A 20,823-nucleotide genomic window follows, 5' to 3' on the forward strand; every position below is an offset into this window, starting at 1 on the left:
TGATTTGCTATATACTTTACTTGTAATGTTGGGGTTACTTGGATGCAAATCATTGATGGTTCTGCAAGCCTATGGGGTCTAGTCTGCATTTAGAGTATTTGATTACATTTCTTTAATATGTACTTCCTGTTGGTGCACTGTTTTTCCCTAATGCCATTTTGTAATTGTACTTTGGTGCTTAGTATTTAGATGTGTGTGCATTCAAGTACTTCTTTTTAAAGAAAAATACTGGCTGTTATTGATTTGTTGAGTGTTATTTGTTGCATTGCTAAGGTCTGCGTCCCAGACTTATTAAGGGTTTGCGCCACCTTTGTGCCATACAAAGGGATGCAGGGTAATACGAAACCTAGAATGAGATTTACAAAGCCATGCAAGGCCACCTTGCGCGTCCCTCTGTGACTTGGTCAACTTGGAGTAACACTAGACAGTGCACGTTGCTTCCCTGTGTTACTTCACAAGGTGGAGCCATTACATGGTTGGAAAGTGGGTTTTTCCGTGCATCCACACGTGTTTTCTGAAGCATTCATAGATTTTCCAAAACTGGTAGACTTGGGAAAGCATCATAATTGTACACTTTCCCACCAGAGGTGCAACAAGGAGACGTATCCTCATTTCTCCTCATGGATTTCTCTTTCTTAAGTGTGCTGCAGAAAGAGGAAATGCCTCTAAGGATTGTTTGTGTGCAGGAAGGTGTCCCTTCTTGTAGAGAAGCAATCCTGTCCGTAGTGCAGGCACCCTTGCTCCATAACGCAAGGGTGCTTGCGTTGGCGGTAGGTTGCAGATTGTGTGCCCGTGCAGAAAGAGGACAGGAATGCGCTGTATCTTGATAGATATGGAGCATTTCTGCCCTCTCCCTTTCACACAGCGTAGCACAGCAAGTTGTCTTGCTTGTGTTGAGTTGCATGAAAAATTCTGGCCCTCAGTTTCTAGCCTGCAGCACCTTCCTGTGTAAGCTGTAGGCTGCTCGGTCTCTCTACCCTGAAATCCAAGTGCTAAAAGTAGTTCTGTACAGGAGCCCCAGGACACCAGAAGCCAAAGAACCCATTTGCCACAATTGGGACCCAGTAACATGTGCATGGCCTGGAATCATTCGACCTACATTTCTTTCAACTATATTCAGACTATAATGATGAATTTGGTTAGAATTTGAATTGAGAGCAAGGTTACATAAATCACAATTTGTTACCCAAGTTTGGAATACTGTTAAAATGCATAAGAAAAGTAATACATTCTAGGGAAAAAGTGCATTTTGCAAAACCAATATCTATAATAGATATGGGTATGCAATCTTGTGCCTTATACCACTACATAAGAAAAATGTCTGCGGAACGGTGAGTATTGATGATTGTTCACTGCAATAAATGAAACATATTGTCAGAAATTCCCTAAGATATTTAGAAATTATAGATAATCAAATGTTAGGGTATTTGGGGAGATATAAGAGCATGGGTAGAGGTACCAGGGCACAGGTGGGGTATCAGGGAATAGGTAGGGATAGAAGTGCTAGTAAGTACTATTTGGTTTATTTGGACTATGTTTCTTAAAGCAAATATAAAACAAAGTTCGGGACATAGCAATGTATATATTGCAAACCCGTATGATCATTAAAACAATTCTATTTAAAAATAGACTTAAAAAATCTTCAGAATGCACAAGTCACATATCATATTAACAAGTCTGAGCTTCCAGTTATGAACCTATACCTTATTAAAAAATGATTTTACATATTGGTGCCTTATTTGCAATAAGAAAGAGCTATCTAATATTAACTTAACATTATTATGTTTTACATCTAAATTACAGCAGCAGAGACCCTTATTTGCTTTCATTAGTCTCCTGCACTTCAGTGAATGCATACAAAGGGTTGAATGCAATCTAAATTTAACAAGCATTGGCAAGGTGTATAGGTTTTGCCAAAGCAAGATCTATTGGATTTATCAATTTTTTTATTAGCCAGGTTGCAAAATTGTGCGACTGCTGCATGACTGAAAGCAAAAGAAAAAAGTGCTCCGATGCAGAATACTGCCACTATCACAGCCCTTTTTTTCTTTCAGCCATGTTACTAAAAAACATTGACAGAGCCAAACAGCTCTTGTGTTCGCAAGAGCTATTTGGCTTTGTCAATTTTTTTCTGTCACGTGGCAGGACGAAGGGGGGGGGGGGGGGGAGCGAACAAAATGGGACATGGTGGAAGAACGACTTCATGGTGGGACAGAAAACGATGGACATTGGGAGGAGGGTAAAATGGACAAGCAAAATAAGGGGCTGGGAAGGTGGGGTGGAGAGGCAAGAATGGCCGTGGATGGCAGGAGGAGCGAGGGAGCAAACTACACCATGGAAGAAGGGAGGATGCAAGTAACGTAGCACAGCGGGATGATGGTGGGAGGAGAATGGGGCAAGCACCAACATAGGGGAGGAGGAAGCAAACCAAACCCTGAACAGCAGGAGAAGGGTGGGAGAGCAACAGGGAAAGTAAGAATGCAGAGCAGAGGAGACAGATTGAGAACACGTGTACTCTTATGGAGTGCAACATAAAAAGTTTAAAAAGTACCTCCAGAGCGCACAGCCAGTAGAAGGACATAGGCAACAGCCAGGAAGCTGTACTTTGAATGGTAAGTAATGGTCATGCTGTAATCCCTTTTTTTATTTTTTTTTTATTTTCAAGAGATCTTGCTGTCTCAAGCGGGACTAAAAATAGCATGTCTCATCTCTGAATTAGGCAAAAAGGTAATACGATGATACACACAATCTTCTGTCCATGATGGCATCTGTGATATTCTAGAATTCTCACATCCAAGCACTTCAAATCACTCAGTTATGATTCATATGCAACAGTGGATCGAAATTAATTGTAATCCAGATAGGTGGGGCTGCCAGATCAATAGGGTTAAGGTTGTCATAACTCCTATGACGTCAAATTGCTTCCTTACCTCCTTAACCCAATTAAGTTCATTGTGTACTATTTCATCAACATAGCGTAGCAATTTTTTCTTGGGTGGTGATCAAAAGTGTATACCAAAAGTGTAGGACTAGTTAAACTATAATATATTTCCAGGCCGTCATATTTTTGGGCACTCTGACAGCGTGGACAATTGCAGACATAGGTATTCCTAACACCTATTTCAAATATTAACTTTCTATTCTGTCCCACGAAAGATTTTCACTAAAGCCAAATGTTTCATGCTATATTAACTCTGTGGTTGCATCATAGGTTTGAAAGCACTTAATACAGTGGTTAAAGATGGCCCACCAAACGCTTTTCTAAATTTTCTAAGACCAGCAACTCTTTATAAAACTTGAGATTTATAGAGAGCTATCTCCATAAATCTCGATCTGGATTGGGCAGAACAATACATTTCACTATGGAACAGCATTCCCAAGTGTATATATGAGGATATCTCTTCAACTTTTAAATGTACAATAAATCAGCCATTCTGCTCCCAGTAATGCCAAATACCAAGATTTTACTTTTTACATATTTCTACTACAAAATGTGTTAGATCGGATTTCCTTTGTAATCCTATTGAGTGATGTCCATTATTGCTAAAGTTTCAGATCTAGTACATGGGTGTCTCCCACCTTCGAAGAACAGGAAGATGTTAGGGTGCATGGGAAGTCTGTCAAGAAGAGAGTGAATAACGTAGGGGCAAGTCCGCATAATTATTTGTTTATGGTCATTTTCCTGGACATGGTACTTTCCAAATCAATCTCAAGCATTTCCCAGTTATTCCTGTGATGTTTTTTTAATATTGATGATAACTTCACAGGGATTTTCCTTTGTCTTAATTTACCCCTTAGCAACTGACAACAGATCCAATCGAAATGGAGCTTGGAAGATGATGAAAAAGAGAAAAGGTTTCCTTTTGTTTATATTGTCTTCTGAAGCAAAGACCGAAGAAAGAACAATGTGGTTATTGTTGAATATCCATCTTTAAAACTCCCGTGTGCCACTGGAATTAGTTCTTACCAATCAGTCCAGTCTTCCAAAGCAGAGGGCCCGAGTTTAGCATACATTTAAGCACCTACATCAATTTTATTAAAGGATCATTTTTGGGATCCGAAGAATATCTCGTCTTAAAAACATGTTTTATCACTGTACCTTTCTTCCTATCACAGAATAAACACTTAAGTGTAAACCATTTAAAGTCACAGGTAAACCTATGTTTTCACCTACTGAATTTTGTAATAACAGGTGGAGAATAATCAGGCCAAAAATTCACAAAACATGGACAGTGTCTATTCACACAAATATATTCCTTGATTGGTGGCATTGAATATCCACTACAGTACATTCCTTCCGTACGCATTATCTTGAAACCCTACATTCAACTGAAACTTGTGGTCATCCTATCGTTTGCTGCACTAATATTTCTCAGTATCTTTGGAAGTAATGACTACAAATATTTCATCCCAGCAGTCTTTAGTCAACTTTTTAAGGAGTGGCACTGAGAATCAAACTACTATTTTGCTATATTTTCAACATTTTCCATGTGTTTTTTTTTTATGCCATTGTTTTTCTTTTCTGTAACCAATAGACAGTTGATCCCTTCTTTTATTATTATATCATATATCTAGTTTGTATCACTCTTCAGATCAGTAGAATTATCTAATGTCAAATTATTCTGGAGGCACAATTCATTTTTCAGTTGTTTTTCACCCACTCAATTAGTCAAACGCCTTGGGAAATCTATCTTCAGGGGTATTGCTTTTTCTCATACCTGCAGTTGGAGGATCTGTAAAATTATGTTTTAAGAACAATGGTAACTGTTCCCAAATGGGAAACCTGGAAATTAGACAACATATAGAACACCCAGCCTGTACAGATGTATAATCTACTGAGCATCTTTGAAGGCCAGGAATTCGGTATATAGTAGGTAAAGCGACCATTGGAACAAATCATTCCTTGGGCTGAAAGATTTTTTTAAAACTTGATGTGCAAATTTTGAACAAGCACAGGTAGTGAATGTGGCTATGGGAATATAAAATGTTGCTAGTTACATCTATTTGATTTTAGTCACATCCTTTTGGATTAAGACAGAGATTAAAATCACCCATTATGATGAATGCATTTTTAAGAATCTTGAGAAATGGGACAAGTCATCTGTAAACTTTTGCAATTGACTGCTGTAGTAATAGGTATCGAATAAATTTGCATAAACATTTATCACCAATGTACCCTTAATGGGTAATACATTTCTGTACAGTTCTACTTTGGCAGCCAATATTGATTCACATTTTGTATTTATATATTTTGCATATCTAGTTATATTAGCAGAGGTAAGAGTTAAAAGCCACCCTGAAGCAAGGCCAGAGATATTATGTTTTGCATATAACTGAACTGGAAAAAATACTTCACAAGTAGGAAACTCTTTCCACATCCTTGTCTCTTGTATATAAATTGTCTCTTATAAATAAATGTTTGAACTGGACTGATTTCACCAATCTTTTCAATCCACAAACATTCCACAAAAATGAAGCAGGATTGTGCAAAGAGCATTTTTGCGGAACCTATATGACTTAGGGCCTGATTTAGAGTTTGACGGAGAGGTTACTCCGTCACAAACGTGATGGATATCCCACCCGACGTATTGCAATTTCCATAGACTTTATTGGTCTATAAACGGTGATGGAGTAAACCCCTCTGCCAAACTCTAAATCAGGCCCTTAGTCTTCAAATTTCTTTCTCATGCTCTAAATCCAGCCTCAGCCAAGCATAGCAGATGTCATTTGGTGAATAACTTCCTTTACTTCTATTGGAATTACTCACTTTTCTGTTTCTGGGTAACATGATTCTTAAATTACCTCTCTATAAATCTATGAATGTTCATTCCTGTGATCCGAATATAATTTCTTCCTTAGTGTAATAGGCTTGTTTTAAGCATAAGCCAGAATGATGTTTAAAAATGTTTAAGCTGCAATTACATGATCACCCCTCTTACTTATTTTTAATGTGGCCAGAGCTTTATAACTTCTTTTTTCTCTTTAGTCCTTATAAAACTCACATAAAACAGATCTTGAGATGAGATTCCATTTAAGAAGGGGCAGTAATAAGATAATTGGAGCAGATTTGAGTAGTTTAATGATTTCAATTTCATCGATCTTTCTCCTGGTCTAATTTTATCCAATATAGCCATTGGCTATTACGTCTGTTATTTCATGATTACTGCTACTAAGAGATCTTTTTTGTGTAATACTCTTGGGCCCATATTTAAAAAAAATGATGCAGCGTGGTCGCCTCAAGCCAGCTTGCTGCACTGTGTCATTAGGAAAGTGCAGGGATGCGTCGTATTTATACCAATACGACGCACCCCTGTACTTTCCTCTGCGCTGGTGCACAATTGGTTGCCTAACGCCAACTCAGGCACCCTTGCACAATGGTGCAAGGGTACCTGCGTTGCAGGGATGATTGTTTATGTGCCGGACGGGATACCTTCCTGCATATAAACAATCATCAATGGCGTTTTCCTCCATCTTTGTGTGCTGCAGAATGCCCACAGCAACACCCATTGAATGCCCCTTTGAGCCGGAGTTATGCATGAAAGGGGGCCAGCGCCACAGGAGCATCACATAAGTCAATAAAAAAATGTATGCATCAGTGGCGCAAAGGGCTTGTAAAGGTGCCCTATGTATTTGATGAATCTACATTGCCATTGAAAGTTTGAAGACAGGAAGGGATGCAGTGGACATTGAGAGATAAGACCTCAGTTTTATCCCTATTAAGGGAGAGGCCTGAAAAGAAGAAAAAGTATTAATGATGTCTAAAATAGCATGTATTGCAAGGTCAGGGGATTCTGTAAGCATTAAAAGGATTCAAATGTCTTCTGAATTTGCAGCACTTTAAAAAATCATATGAACAAATCTCATTAACAATAAAGGATTAATGGCCAGCAGGAAAAGCATTGGTGAGAGGGAGCAGCCTTGACAAGTGCCTCCCTGTAATGTGACCAAGCCTGACAGTTCACTGTTGACTTTAATTCTTGCAGAGGTTTTTTCATACAAGGGCATGACACTCTAAATGTATACTTTCCCAAAATTGTATCTATTTAAGGCAGCTGCCAAATACAACAAGGACAACTTGTTAAAGGCCTTCTCCACATCCAAAATAATGCCTGCTGCAGCGAGGGCCTGTGAGAGAGATGCTTTTTTGATAATATGGCAAAACAAGTGAATATTATCGCTTGCTAATCTGCCCTTGATCAATCCCGTCTGCGTAACATGGACTAACTTGGTAATCAGGGAGCAAGGCGAATAGCTAGAATTTCAGCATAGATTTAAGTCTTAACGAGATTGGTCTGAAATTCTTGGGGTCAGAATGATCTTTCCCCTCTTTAGGGATAACCCCAATAGTGGCCTCCACATCTGTACCAGTGATGACCCTGTTGGATCAAAATGGCGTAGCACAGAATGCAAGGGCTCTATAATTGTGGATTTAAAGGTCTCATAAAAACGAATCAGTAGGCCACCCGGACCTGGGACCCTGCTCCCTGGAATGAGCTTAATTAAATTCCAAATCTCAGTATGCTCTATCATATCTTCTTCATACTGTTTGAAGCAGAAATGGTCTATATTGGCAAAGCTTGTAGAAAATTAACACATATATCTTTCGGCATGGAAACCGAGGGGTGTACAACTTGGTGTCGAATTTCTGCAAAGGTTGGAGAATATCACACGTCTTGGTTTTGAATATACTCTGGGTGTCGTTAATGTTAGAAATTAAGGTGAATTTTTTTGTTTTTGTTTTTTTAGAAATGCAGCTAATGATTACCCGGTTTTGGTAAAATTATGTTTAACCTTTCTGTGCCTGAACCCATATGGGAGTGTGTTTACTGATTATTTTGCTATGATCATATTTTCGTTTTTTGAGTGTTGTTAGTCTATCAACTTTTTCTTTTTCTTAGGTTTTTCTTTTAGCCGTCAATATGCCTTTATTTTTCTTACCCATACCATTTATCACTTGGCCTTTGAAGAAGCACTTCAAGGTGTCCCGTAAAGTAATAGGTGAAGAGACAGATGAGGTGTTGTCTTGTAAGAACAGACACAGCTCTTTGTGTAGTTCCTGCATATCTGTTACATTCTCAATACCTTCAATGTTTATGCACCATTTGTGGTTTTCAGTCTTCAGGGAAGGAATCTGGAAAGAAATGGAAATGGAAGTGTGATCTGCGATTGTGATAGCCTCAATGGAGGAGACTGAGGTTTCCTGCAGAAGCGAATTGCTAACTAAAAAGAATTAGATTTTCGAAAAACTGCTGTGTGGGGGAGAAAATAAGTTAACTCATCAGCAAGGGGGTTGTGTAGCCTCCAAACATCAGCGAGGCCATGACAAGTGCACAGAGGGCGCATTGCTTTATGTGCCTTAGGGGATTCTATATTGAAGGGAAAAAATCTTGTCTAGGATAATATCCATCTGCAAATTAAAATCACCTCCTAGGACGATTTGGGTCTTCATTGGAAGTAGTACCCACGTGGCTGGAAGTTTAAACCAAAGTAGAGGGGTGTCAATGTTTGGGGCATATATGTTGACTGCAAATAATCCTATGCTGAACGATTGGAGTCAGCCACCTACCATTATCATCCTGCTCCAGAGCAATGATAGACCTGAATCCTGAGAAATTAAGGTGACCACAACATTCTTAGAGTTTGCCAGAGAGCAGGAAAAACCATTGAACCCCTCTAGTGCGCATAGGAAGTGCATCTTTATGACCAATCTTGTTTTCTTGAAGAAACCCCATGTCTTCCCTCAGTGTGTGGCAGTGGTTAGAAACATTTTTACGCTTTACTGGTTGGTTAAGCTATTTAATATTAAGGGACATTACTTTCAGTGTGGACATTTGACCGACAGGCATGAGCATGAGGACCAGTTTGATGTAGGGTGCAATTGCAACCTACACAATGAGCAAAAATATGGGCACAACAGGGAACAACACATGGCTCTAGGAAAGAGAAAATCAGAGGGTGCAAAGGGGGAGGTGAAAGGGAAAGATAACATTGAGAAACAAAACTCAAATAATCTCAATTCAAGAAGGGAGACGTGCATCCAGGAGGTAAAATGAAGCTTACGGAGCAGTGTGGCTCTCATACAAGGATGATGAGAACCCTCCACACCTACACATCAGGATATGAGTAAGTGGGCAGCTATGTGTATGTAATTGAACCAAAGTAACTGGGTAATTTGCTCTTGAAATTACCATGGCATGTAGGTAGAGATGGAAATTAAAACTTCTGATAAAACCTTGCTGACTACACGGGTTGGTAAGAGGTAGCAGATAAATATCTGTGACATTGTGAACTCATTGTACAGACTCAGGATGGGATTATGTTAAACAAACAGCTGAAACACCTCAAACAGCTATTGAAACAGCTGTACAAACTGCTAAAACACACTAGGTTAGAGGTGCACGAAGTTCACACCTGTTAAGTTTGGAGGCGATGAATACCTGATATTACTTTCTGAACATTTTCTCTCTACATTACAGTGAGGCTTGGATCTTCGCTCCATTCAACCTGCAGCACATTTTAAGGTACATGGATTGCTGGTTAATTACCTGATTAAACATATCTGACACTGGGCAGCAGCCACAAAAGTGGGCCTAGGTTAAGTGTTCCCCAACGGTGGTACTTGCCGGTTTGAGATACAGGCCTATTTAAGCATGGAAGAATGAGTGAAACTACATGGAACGTGAGAGGCACCCTCATATGGCCTACCACAACTACAGGTACTTGACAACCAACTGCATCACCCTTAACACAAACTGACCAATAATGTAGACTATTAGTGACATGAAGTTCCATGTCTTGTTTAAGGTTCGTCCCCATCCGGACCAACTGGACGTACAACAAAGAAGCATAATCGCAGAGAAAGTTCAAACCATACCATAGGTTTTCCCAGTTGTTCATCAGTGTTTAGTGTGGTTGAAAAGTAGAGAGTACAGTTAATCAAAACTCTGGAATACTCTTAGGACATGAGGTTGGGTATTGAGTTAGTAGTTTCCATTTTACTCCCACATTCCTTCTCAGGAGCGGTAAAATGTTAACTGGGCATCACTAACTTTGTGAGCCAGGCTTATCAGAGCATTTATCCATGCAAGATTCAAAAGAATTTTCCAGGATAGACAGTAGATCCACCAGTTCTGAAAAGACATGTGTTTGGCCTTTGTACACAATCCTGAATTTGGATGGATCAATGAGACCCTGTGAAAATCAGCAGAAAATATTTCAAACATGAAAGGCATTCAGTAGGGTGGATTTGTTATTTGGAAACATTCAGGGAAACAGATTGGTGGAGAAAGCTTCTCAAGGACAGGTTTCCTCAATGTATGTTTTTCTCAAGAATCACATACCGCCTTCCCATTAACATACGGGTCCAAACCCTCAATTTATGCTGAAGCTTTTATGAGAAGCATTTGCATATTGGAAGAAATTGATGCATGGTCTTTTAGGACATTGGTTCATATATAACATACCATCACATTATTGTGTTAGATGCACACTCATGTAGCATACTCCTTTAGAGTTAGTGTCAGAATATTTATTGTGACTGTTATTTATCACTGTCTATCGAAGTGCCTCGAAGCTTCCCACGGTATTGGACGCTATACTAAGAAATCAAAAAACTAATGGGCATATTTACAAGAAAGCCACTTTTCTTGCATCGCCCCTGCATCACTTAATGACCCGATGGTTCTGCCGTATTAATACAATACGGCGCACCATGGCAGTTGTTAGGTCAATAGCGTCAAAACTTTTTTATGCTTTTGTGGCGCTTTGCTGCACTAGTGTCAAAAATGTTGTTGCTAGTGCAGCAACGCACAGGGAGGCCCATTGATTAAAGTGGGTGTGTCATTTTCACGCCTGCACTGAGCAGGCATTAAAAATGGCGGAAAAAATGGTGCACTTAAATGTTGTTAATTTCACTACACTATTTTTTTGGGCCTCCCTGCATCATAACGTCCCCCTGCCAGACATTATTTCTGGTACAGGCTGGATGTTGAGCTACATGACTAAGGTAAACAGAGAACCATCCAAAAATTGCAGTTTCTCTGTTATCCTTATAGTTGAGACTAGGTAAATATATACCTCTACAGATATTGATTGACTTTGTGTGACTCGTGATGACCTGCTGTGGCCAGACTTGTTATCCCTTGCAAGACATTAACTGACTTTCAGATAATTGATTAACTCGGGACGCTTAGGAGATGGAAGTTAATATTTACCAGGAAACTCTGACGTTTGCTGTTGGAGTTCTTGAAGTGTAGCCTCCTTTGATCAGTTTGTCTTCAAATGAAATTCATCAACCAACACACATGTTGTCCCACTTAACTGAGTACTTCTCGCCTAAATGGAAATTCTTGTTCTAAACAATAAAACCACATTTTCAGAGTCATTGCCCTTCTGAGCATGAGACTGGATAATATTTATTTCTTGAATAATTTCTTCATAGGAATCCTCCACCCAGGAAGCTCGTAAAAATGTAATCATTTACTTAGGATGTTTTGTGCCCTACCTCTATGTCGCCTTTTTGCCACTTCAGAGTACTGTCATTTTTTCAAAGGTGGAAGGCTAGGGAGTTAGTACATAAAGCATGGCAATAATAATAATCAAAATGGTAGAAGGGCTCAAGAGAGACCATTAAAGAGGTTTAGTAAGTTGGGCGGTATGCCGCAGAGGGATGGAGTTAGCAGGTATATTGGGCCTCCATTTAGCCTTTTACGATAACTGCAGTTCCTTCGCCTTAGCATGGCATTGTTTCATTGACACTTTGAACTATTGAGAAAGTCGAATCATGTTATCTTCTTTCCTGCAGTTAATCTTCCCTGGTGTTTTAGGGGTTCTGGTACTGATGTAGGTAGTCGTTCATGTAAGTTGTCTGTAGCATAGCTGAGTGCAGGTCTGAGGTTGCTGTTGTGTGTCATATGTTCTTAAGTGTGGCAAGAGTTGTCCATGATTGTATTGAACTCATGTATTGACACGCTCACCATTTCTGCTTTCAGACGTTCACTGATTTCTAGGATGTTGAGATTTACTTTTAAGGATATTTTTCGACAATTGATAGCTTTGGACCATTTACTATGAGGAATCTGCCCCATGATTTAGCCAGACTGGATGATCTGATTGGTGTCTGCAGATCTCGGTGTGCTTTGTGTTGTGTAGTGAGGCACAGTGCTTAATTTGTAAATAAAAAGGTGCCGGTGCTCAAAGCCCTCCTCTTAAACACGCGGCTGCTGCAATTAAATGTGTAAACACGGAATACTGAGGCGGCGTAATCCTGGAGACATCTCGGGCCTCTTCAATCCATTTACAGCTGCTCCCTGCCCTTCCAGCTCACTGTTCCAGCTTTCTACTTTCTCCCTTTGTGACGCTTTTTCATTTTTCCCTTCATCCTTCTTTCCCATATGTGTCCTATGCTCGCAGCAAATGCTTGAGGCAGAAGAATAAGCTCCGGCCCTCAAAAATAAGTGCCGGTGCTCAGCATCGGAAACAACAAGCACAAATTGAGCACTGGTGAGGCACCTGTCTCTGTTGTTACCCCAGGACTTTGTACCAATTTTATATATACGTGGAACACAGGGTCTTAAATGGATCTTTCCCTTCACGCAGAAGCGAGGTGTGGGTTTCAGAAAAAGAATTGCACAATTGTGTACTTTTTTAGGTTTGGTGTCATCCATCTGCCTGTCTGTTTATGAGTGTTTTTTTCAATAAATTTGGTGTAGCCTAAGATGTTGCATCATCAATCAAAACATATCTAAAACCTCTTTCTAGCTGAAACTTTGTAACCGCATCCTGCAGCTTTCATTTTCTATGTGGGTTCGGTGAGAAATATGTGGTAAGAGAAAGCTTGTTTACCTGATACAGCTTCTGGCACCCTCTGTGAGTTTCTTAGCGCCATATTTACAAGGCCCATGGCTTAGGGCAGCACAGCAAGTACCTTGCTGCACCCCCCGTGCCTACAAGACACAGTGCATTTCTGTCCTCGCCCCCTGCGCTGGCGCACAAATTGCTGCTATGCGCCAACGCAGGCACCCTTGCACCTTGGTGCAAGGATGTCTGTGTTGTGGGGAGGATTGTTTTTACAAACAAAGGGACACTTTCCTGCACAAAAACAATCAGTGGAGGCATTTACCTCCTTCTATGTGTGCTGCAGGATGCCGCACATATTCTTCTTGGAAAAAATGGGGAGAAATAAAGATATTTCTTCCCGTTGCATCACTCTTCTACCACCGCTGGGGTGGCATAGACTTTTGACGCATTCCTGAGTTTACAAAACATTGTAAATCTGGGAATGCCTCAAAATCCATGGATGTTGCATGGGAACTCCCACGCAACGCCCATGGAAACGCTTCCCTGATGCAAAGTAAGGCAACGCAGTTACTTGTTTTGCGTTGCATTCCTTAATATCTGCAAGGTCATGTAAAGTCACACAAAATGGCTTTGCATGAGCTTGAAGATATGGTGTGCAGCCTGTGTCACTGGTGCATCACAAAAAGTGACACACTGGCAGGGTAGGCCACTTGAAGATATGGGCCTTAGTTTTTGGTAAAACTCAGAATAGGTGTCATCACTGGTGTTCAGGTTGCTCCAGATATGGGCACTAACTGGGCGATCTGTGTGCTATCTTAATTGTTATCCCATTCAGCATTTCATCTTCCAGGAATAGTTTAGGCATACATTTTCTATGCATATTTCCATTTGTCCAGTTTTTTAGACGAGCATTAAATGCAGAAGACCTACATTACTGCATTTAGATCTGTCCTGGAGATCTGTAGGGTGCTAGGAGTGTACTTTTACTTCTTTTTGCAGGAACTGGATGGTCTTATGTAAGGTGTCCCCCACATAAGAAGTATGTCACTTTACCAAATTTCTGCCTTAGGATGGCCATATAATTCCTGTGTGAATGTATTTTGGACTCTAAATTGTAGCTAGTGTGTATAATTCCAGCATGTTCCTAAGACTAAGGACTGCTTTAGCCAAACCAATAGGACGCTGCTCCCTTCCCTTACCAAAACTTTCTAAAAGTGGTAAATGACCACTCTGCTCTTCTTGCAATTGGGGCAATGCATGTCAATCCCACTTCTATTTGGGGTATTAGGTTACATCTTCAAAGTGTAGGGCATCAGGACCACAAATGAGACATGCTGTCCAGCTTTCTGCCAGCAACCCTAAGGTGGTGACATAGAAATGTGTAAGCTAACAGACCGAGGGGCATATTTATGAGCCACTTTGTGTTTTATGGCATCACGCAACGTGGTGCAAGGGCAACGCAAATGAAGAATTACATTTATAAAGTCAGACAAGGTCACCTTGCGTGGCCCTGCATCACTTCATGAATTTCAAGTAATGTAACACAGCCCAAATGACTGAGTTGCATTACTCTGCACTAGGGAGGTGTTTCCATGGGTGTTGTGTGGGTGTTCCCACACAACATTCATGGTATTTGATGCATTCCCAGATTTACAAGAACAGATAAACCTGGGAATGCGCCAAAAAGATATGACTCCACAGGAGAGGCGTAACGTGGAGAAAAATCTTAATTTCTCCTCATTTCTTTCCTCTTTCTATGTGTGCTGCATACTACAGCACACATAGAAAGGGGATCGTTTTTGTGCATGCAACACAGACACCCTTGCACCATGGGGCAAGGGTTCCTGAGTTCGTGTTTTGGTGCTAAGCAGCCCATTGTGCGCCAGTGCAGGAGAAAAGACAGGAATGTGTTGTTTTCCTTAAATTCTGCACATTCCTTCCCTTTCCCAGTGATGCAGTACAGCAAGTTGACTTGCTGCACTGCGCTGATCCACTTTTTCATAAATATGCCCCTGACTGTCTAACAGCTGAGGTCTAACCCCTTGAGCATAGGCTTAAGTAGGTAGGGCAGCATTGTGGGTCAATGCATAGTGGACTACCACATACCACAACACATTTATTTGTAAGGCAATAGTTCACTGCTTAGTCATTTTGGAACTAAATAGCCTCAGAAGAAGCCAGGTCATCAGCCTCAGAAGAATTAAAAGCAGGGTGCACCTGGCAGGATTCCAACCTGTGCCAACTAGGTCAAAGGCAGATTTTTGGAGTGAGTACATTTGTTCACTGGCCCACCGGACCCAGTTGCATCCACTGCAGAGATCTCCATTCGATCCCATTGTCAGGTTCACATCCTGACAGGTTTACTAAGCTTTTTCTATTTCCAGGTCATCAACATGCTCACCACTGGGGAACAATAAACATCTGTCAAACAGTGCTAAAAGACCCCAAGGGTGAACATACACTTTGCAAATACCTGTTTTATTATTTCAATGCAATGTAGTATTGCAAGATACCAGTAGGATCACCAGTGGCAACTTGCCCTACCGGTGTTGGCCGCTGCCCTTATAGTTTTCTGATCCTTTTTATTATACCAATGGCGAGTGATAGCCTATTATTTAATGCTGGTATATTTAAAAACATGCTGACTCTTGTATCAGCCTGCCTGAGGCAGTGAATCTCCCTAATAACCGGGCACATATGAGTGCATATGCCAATTCTGAAACACATTTTCCAGAGTTGGCTAAGTGCAGGCCAGGCCGCAGGGGTGCCATTAGTGACAGGCCAGTCCAGGGGCTATAGGCTGAAGCTCTTCAGTGCCCTTCATCCTACCACAGTGCCTTCTCACACCTTGCCTTAAGGTGGGGGTGAGGGTAGAAGGCTTACTGACCTCCATCCCACCTAACAATAGGTTGGTAAAGGATGAGATGAAAAAGCAAGAAGCTGAAGGGTGGAATCTGTGCATCAATGCATTGGCTGCAGTTTTCAGTTTCCTGCTTCTCCATTCGAAGCGAAAGGGAGCTGTGTTCCATCCAACAGTGGAAGGTGAAGGTAAGTCTGTCAAATGCTGTGTGCATTCATGTGGCTGAGAGATAGTGTGTGCTTGTGCTTGTGAGAGAAAGAGAGAGTGCTTGTGAATGTGTGTATGTGAAAGTGCGAGCGTGAGTGCCAGAGAGGTTGACTGAGAATACGTAAGAGTAACTGACAATGAGTGTAACTGTGAGTGAGAATGAGTGAGTAAGACTGATTCAGAATAAGTGAGAGTGAGACTTTTAAAGTGAGTTAGAATAAGAGTGAGTGCAAGTTAGTCTGGTGGCCAAGTTGTGGAGGTGTCAGTAGCATAACTGGAGTCGAGGCGAATCCGACTGAGAGGCAGTGAGACTTTCACTTACGAGTCACTCCCCCACTAGACCGCTTCAAAGTGATGTGAACCAGGCGGAGAGCTGGTGGCTCCCTTCTACTGCAGCCTTTTGTCTCTGGACACTTGCCGCATGGCCAGTGAGTGATGCCTGCACTGCCCTCACTATGGCCTTGGAAAGCCAGGGGGTGTCTCTCTGCAGCCATTTTGGGCCCCGGGGGGAGGTGCCGGAGAGCCCTGGGACTGAGTACTACACCCCTGAACATTCTGTTGGCAGGCACACCACTTAGATTCTTGACCCTGAATGCTGCAAAGACCATACCATGCAGGTGGTGGTTGGGAGGAAGAGTGGGTCTAATGAGGTTAAGTATCCCCCTCTCCTCCCTTTTCTCCTCCCCACCAATTGATCCTTAGGTGTTCTTGAGGCCCGACCTGGAGGGTGATGACAGGCTGACACTGCAGTTCTTGTTGATGCTTCGGCAGACGCAGCTCTGATTTAGGACAAAGAGAGAAGCGCTGGAAATCTTGGGACCTATTGTAAGCTGAGGACTCCGAACAGAAAGCAGCAGGCCACACCTTTATAAAAGCAGTAACGTGGATTGTTAACCATCCCTGTGGTGACCTTTTACATAAGGGCTTTTGAGATATGAGGGCCGGGTACCTACTGAGGCACTACCCGACTCCGAGCCAGCACCACTGATCAGAGGGTCTCCATAAAGTAATTTAGTTATGGAAACAAAACCTCAAAGGACTGCTTGTGCTGCCCAGGTGAGTCTCCTACACTTCATGTTTTGTCGTAGCCCAAAAGTAGGCTGTTGGTGTTGGTCCACACCCTTCACTATGGTGAGGGGCAAGGATCTACCCATGCAGGCCAAGGTATGCAAGTTTGTAAAAGTCTTCCTCCGGGCCAGAGACCCACAGCGATAGGAGATGGAGAGGAGATAAACCACCACGGACTCACTGGCAGGGCCTGCTCCAGCAGGGATGTAATCCTCCAGGTGATTCAATCCTCCTATCAGGTCCATTAAATGAAGATCAGCAAGGTAGGGGGCAGATGTGGCACTGTTGTGGCAACACTACGGGTCACACAAGGAAGCAGAACGCCGTATAATGATGGTTGAGGATTCTGTTAAAGAGGTCCACCTGACAGTACATAATTTGAAGAGCTGGATAGATGGCTGCAATGAATGAAGATGTGGAAGGCCATTCCATTTGTGGGGTTCTTAGAGGGTCTGAAAGGACCATACCTGGAAAAATTCCTAGAAACATGGATCCAGAGCAGATATCCTCATGCTTCTTGGTTGAGCGTACCCCCATGCACTAGCAAAGAGGCATGCCCCTGGGATCCCACCCAGGCCCATAATTGCCCATTTCCTGAAATAGTGTTACAGAGACCTTAACCATCAAACACTGGGAAACTAAGGTGAAGTAATAAGAGAGTCTACTACTGGTGCTTGCCCTGAAAGACCAATTGCCAATAGCACAGACTTGGATGATGGGGGCTCTTTAGCCTCATTTGAACATCCAGAGTCTCATTAGACCCTCTTAAATCGAGCAAAGCTTAATTTACATTTTTGGTTGATGCATTTTTGATTAGGGATTGTTTAAGTGTTCTTCAAAGTTAGAGCAACGGATGCTTCCATGGTGGTGAATTTTGTCTGATATGGAGATGAGCACAACAACAGTTGTTTATTCATTTAATATACATTAAAAAATGTCTAATACCTGCACCCGAGCCATTCCTAAAGCTCAGATGGACTGGAATGGTCTGGGTTGTCTCCCTTGCAGGAGTGTGATGGTTTGCAGTTGTTTAGTACTGTTATTGCCAGCGCTGGCAGGATGAATGGGTGATGGAAGATGCAGTGGGCTCCTGATGTGGGCTCGGACTCTTATTTTATTTACAAATTAATCACTGTTTCTCCTCCAACTACAGGGAAGCAGGAAATGTATTTCCACTGTTTGGATGCACAGTTCTAACCACCCCTCGTCTTGTGCTATGCCAGGCATGGGTATCCAAAATGGATCCCACTAATCTCCATTAGTTTGTCTCCCTCACACATCATGCATGTGTTACACGTACTAAAGATGCCTGTCATGCACATGGGATGTCAGTGCAAGGGTCTGGGTATGCATAAAGAAGCAGCAGTTTACACAGGTTGACTAGCAGGCCTCAACCTCAGCGGCATAAGGTCTGGTCAGACTATTGATCCCTCTTAATCTCCGTATGCTATCACCATCACTCTATGCGCTATGTTCATAAAGGGTCAGTAGTCCACTTCCGGCAATATGGCACACTTGGTACACCCCTCCAGGTTACAGAACAGGTCCAGGACCCCACGTAGTTAGAACTAAGATTCTTTGCACACGCTTAGTTTAGCGTGACACAAGATACAGAGTAAAAAACTCTGGTTACCGGATATAAACACAGTTATTCATTAAGAGCAGCAGAACACACCTGCATTCCTAGCTTGTACGTGACCAGGGTTTTTGCAGAGTGGAAGGCGAGGTTCGGCGTTTTTGCTGAAGTTGTGATGTGGGTATAAACCACTGCATTTAAAAACGTAGAAGCAAGAAAAGCCTTAATCACATCCCTGTAGTGTGAGGGTACATTTTCCATCGGCCTTTCGTCTGCCTATGAGAGTGCATCCAGCCCTCCCTACGGATATTTTGCAGCAGCTTAAGGCCCATATTTATACTTTTTGAGCGCCGCATTTTGACGCAAAAATGGCGCAAACTTACAAAATACAATTGCACTTTGTAAGTTTGCGCCTCTTTTGCGTCAAAAAATGACGCAAATGCGGCGCTAAAAATATATAAATAAGGGCCTAAGAGCGCGATCGGCACCGCCATTCCATGTATGTGAAATATTTGACAGCCTCTGTCGACACTATGAATGACCCGAGCAGCCAAAATCCAGGAGTAGCGGATGTGATGTCACTCACCCTTTGACCTCGGATGGCATCAGACGGTGGAGGACCGCTTGTTCTATTCTCCGTCCATCAACAGCCTTCTGTGACAGGCTACAGGAAGAATTAGGGCTGACTACTGCAGAGGGTAAATACCTCTGTAGGGGTCGTGTTTACTCTCTGTCTGCAGCTGCCTTTAGGACCCTGAGACAAGAGGAAGGCAAGGTAATTGTAACTGTCAGTGGCAGGTCAGATGAAGCCGGTACTATCCCCCCGAATGACGTCCATGGACCTACACCCCTGCAGAAATAAAATAATGGTTCCCCTTGCCCAGCTCTCATTATCTCACCCAGCCTCAGTGCACGGAGATGCAGCATGCCCTGGAGAGGCACGCACGCCATTAAGGAGTCCCCCCCTCAGCTTTGGCCCATTGCACCATCACCAAAATTGCACATGCAACCTAAAATCCAAAATTTGACATTTTGAAATATGCCACAAAATTTAACAAAGGCAGCTAATACGGTCCTACATTTTGTATTTGACACCTGACCAATTTTGTTTTAGTCTGGAGAAGTTTTGAGTATATTCTTCCCTTTGCAGTGCGGCCTCTTCTTCCTTTAACAGCTCAGGAGGAACATGGGCCCATTCCATCCACAGGCCCTTGCTTTAATTCAGTGGTTAGGACGGGGTCAGAAGCACTGGGATAGCTGTGGCCTCTTATTGGTGCAGAATGTACAGTAATGCACCAATAATTGGCTGAAAGCTCTAAAACCAATGCTACGGTATGAAGGCGGGGCTCGTTAAACGCAGCATCCTGCTTGGCAGAAGCTGGCTTTAAAGCCCCTTCTGAGATCTCTTCCACAAACACCCATTCATATCTTAATTGAAGTCCCTTACCTTGCTGCCGGCGCAGAGAGGCTCTGGCAGGAACTGGGCTCCTCTCTAGCAGGACCTCCCCGGGGAGAATATCAGCACAGACATGGACTTTGAGTGGTCAAAGGTTGATGGAAAACGTGATCTATTTAACTCTGCTCCTGCTGATCGCCTAACCTCCCTGCCTGCAGATGGAAAACCATTTTTGTTTATCAAGAACATTACTTGCAAATGAGGGTTTTTCACGAGGCCATACCTAGTTGCAGAATTCTCTCTTGTGGTGCTGGAGAGGGCACAGCAAAGACTGTTCAGTGCTTGCTCTGGTGTAGTCACCAAAATCAAAGAAATTGTGACTAGGGATGTGCAAAGTTGCAATGCATTTTCGTCTGTAATTTAGTGGTCTTTTTTTTTAAACTTCACAATTTCTGTTAACTCTAAGGAAGTTTCCTAAGTTTAACCAACAGTAGCAGGAGTAAAGGTTCCTCCAGGATCAGGTTTGCAGGAGGAAACCCCAGCCTTAGCAGCAGAAACCCTGGGCACACAAAATGTACCGAGGACATCTGCTCTCAAATTGTATTTGTGGACAATCTATCCTGCAAGTGAATTTGGCTAAAGTTGAGAAACTCAGTAAAAAATGCAGGGCAAGCTCCATGGCAACATTTGAACCTTCGCACACGCTGGACTTCTGGGTCTGGTCACACTGTGAATGAATCGTGCTAATAAAGCCAACGCATCACAAGGAGTATTTGGGAGAGGATTCTTCCATAGAGATATACGCAAATGGATAGGTAATTACTTACAATACTTGTTGCAGCCAAGTGACCCCAAATCATTGCTGACGCCTTAAACTGCGCAATATGCCCCCATGCTGATCAATGTGCCACGGCGTTG

At 42.3% G+C, this 20,823-nt stretch overlaps 1 protein-coding gene across 2 annotated transcripts in view; it reads right to left on the reverse strand.

Annotated features, from left to right (window-relative positions):
• Nucleotides 1–20,021, reverse strand: part of PDZK1 (PDZ domain containing 1) — a 106,007-nt gene extending 85,986 nt beyond the window's left edge. Inside the window, exons 1-2 of one of the 2 annotated variants that reach the window (XM_069202627.1) lie at nucleotides 19,957–19,972; nucleotides 19,096–19,263 (exon numbers count right to left, since the gene is read on the reverse strand). The gene's annotated coding sequence lies outside the window, so the exon portion shown is untranslated. Of the gene's footprint in view, nucleotides 1–19,095; nucleotides 19,264–19,956 lie in introns of both variants that reach the window. The other variant, XM_069202626.1, reaches the window with a different exon arrangement.
• Between the last annotated feature and the right edge of the window lie 802 nt (nucleotides 20,022–20,823).

This window comes from Pleurodeles waltl, chromosome 8 (assembly GCF_031143425.1).
Source record: "Pleurodeles waltl isolate 20211129_DDA chromosome 8, aPleWal1.hap1.20221129, whole genome shotgun sequence".
NCBI lineage: Eukaryota > Metazoa > Chordata > Amphibia > Caudata > Salamandridae > Pleurodeles > Pleurodeles waltl.